Consider the following 2500-nt stretch of genomic DNA (forward strand, 5'->3'; position numbering starts at 1 on the left):
ACCATATTAGGTACAGTGTAATAACAATATATAACAATATTTAATACCATGTAATACTAGTGTAATACCAGTGTAACAATATGCAATATCAGGTACAGTGTAATAACGAGTGTAACAGTATGCAATACCATGTAATATAGTGTAATACCAGTGTAACAATATGCAATACCATGTAATACCACTTACGCACAAACACATGATGTAATTTAAAAAATTACATTGTATTAAATATTGTTACACTGGTTATTACACTGTACCTAATGTGGTATATCCACTGAACCATTAAAACCGTATTACCATTTGCCCCATTTTTTGCTTCATTTTCACAATAGTCGTTTGCATGGGCGGCGCTATTAAGAGGCTAGGGGAAGCTTAGCTTCCCCAAAGTTGTCATAAGAAATAAATAAAATGAAAATTTAAAATAATGTTTTTTTTATATCCAGCGATGGAGCGTCGCAGGCACACACAAGGAAACAGAACGAGGGTTTCCTGCTGAAGTGCCTATCCACCTTGTTAGTAGATCTAGCCTCGTTGCGGCGATGTCATGTTGCGGTCAACCAATCAGGTGTCAGTTCTACTGGCTTCAACAGAGCCAGGCTGTGAGGCGGGCTCGTAGCTTATAAAATGAAACCTGGAATGTTTAATATCTTGATAACGCAATGACCTCTAGCTTAGAATAAATTGGGATTCCACTACATTTAATTTATATATCATTCGTTCTTTCCCACCAGCCATAGGTCACAATTTTGACATTTTCCTCTTTAGCATTCGTTATTCAACCACACATCTATCAAATGGATAGCCTATTTGGCGAATCTAAATGGATATTTTGCCTCTATCTTCAAGTAACAGGAATTGACAGGACAGCATAAGGTAGGAAATCTGTTTTTCCCCCTGATGTGCTCTAAGTTTACTATTTGGTGGCAATGTTGTTGTCAATGTTGTTATTATCGATGTAGCCTAGTTTGTCTTCCGTCTAACTAGCCATCAAAACACCTGTGCTATCCTGTCACCAAGCGAACACCACTTTCAAAAATGCACACCTTTCCTGAATTCATGGTGACCTGCCAGGGTGGTTTAGTTACCATATGTAATGTGATGTGTGTATATTCGCTTGTGTTTGTTGGGCATCTGCGTGAGACTGGAGTGGACAGTGTAGTCTACAGTGCGAGGCAGCGAGAACAGTGTCTGGCTGCGCAAGCTACTTATTTGTAGAACCTAGTAAGCTAACATTTAGCTCCACTAGACAAGCTACATCCAATAGAATTATTAAGCTAGTTACAACAACCATCTGGAAAATGTAGCGAACTACAGTACAAGCTACTTCAACTAGAAATTCAAAATTACAGCATATTTGTATTATTTGGGCTGCAAAACTGACATCTGAAGACAGCCTGTTGGATATGAGAGCCCCATATGATATTTTTGGGCATGGTATGGTCAATCAGCTGGCTTATTTGCTCTCCTGTTTTCCCCCCTGTGTGCGCATTTTGCCTCGTCATTAGTTTTGCGAGTTTGATTGCGAGTTTTGATACCGGTCTGAGGTAGAGTGACCTAGCGCATGAAAATGTCAATAGAAACAAAGGTGTGGACAGTCGGGTGTATGATTTGATTGCTCGAGACATTTTTGTCCATGGTCTGGCAAATAGCCGTCTTCCTCTCCTGCCTCCAGTGTGTGTGTGTGTGTGTGTGCCTGTCGCGTTTGAGAGTTCCATTGGCGCACGAGCATGAAGACCCATAGTTGCGCATGGAAATGTTCCGTTTTATTTGTTCATCATTTTGTTTCAACATCATATAATGTCATGCAGATAATATATCAAAAGTCGCGGTTAGGGCCTCGCGTGGCGACTGATACAGTGCCCCCAGATCCTCCTACCACCACAGTTTCTCCGATGACGTTTGCACCCCCCCCCTTTTTTTTTTGTTTTTTTTAAGCTTCCCCAAGAGTCTTGCTGTAGCGCCGCCTATGGTCGTTTGGTTTTAAGCCTATGCACGTCATGTCACGTCTGTATGTATCATATACGTTTACGAAATGGTGGACGGGAGTGGTAGGAATGATGGGGGACTGGAAGCGTCGCGTTTCGGGGATATACCTTAAGCAGTCGAAGGCGACTGCACAGGCAGTCTAGTTCATCTGTAGAGTTAAATACAGTGCCGAATGGTATAAATGGGTTTTAAACAGCATGAAAAGCCACTCATGCATTATATTTTGAAGGGAGATCTTCGATTACTGCCACATATTAAGGTCAAATTGCATTCTCTACTATGTTTTAACAGTTTGGCTCCATCATAAGGACCAGCATGTGATAAAATGGTGGGTTTTTGGTCAAGACCTGTCACACTGTAAGCACTACAGAAAGGAAAACATTGCAAAACATGACAAGGAATACACCCACCATTTAAGCTGGTGAAATCATGTCCAAGATAGGAATTAACACTGTTTTTTATATAAAATCATCTCATCGGTTAATGTATTTAACTGTTAAGTGTTGTATTTTGT

General features: G+C 40.6%; 1 protein-coding gene across 1 annotated transcript in view; it reads right to left on the reverse strand.

The window, feature by feature from the left end:
• LOC134454832 (neurobeachin-like) overlaps positions 1-2500 on the reverse strand; it is a 716394-nt gene that overhangs the window by 453717 nt on the left and 260177 nt on the right. The gene's annotated exons all lie outside the window — the stretch shown is intronic.

This window comes from Engraulis encrasicolus, chromosome 8 (genome assembly GCF_034702125.1).
Source record: "Engraulis encrasicolus isolate BLACKSEA-1 chromosome 8, IST_EnEncr_1.0, whole genome shotgun sequence".
Classification (NCBI taxonomy): Eukaryota; Metazoa; Chordata; class Actinopteri; order Clupeiformes; family Engraulidae; genus Engraulis; species Engraulis encrasicolus.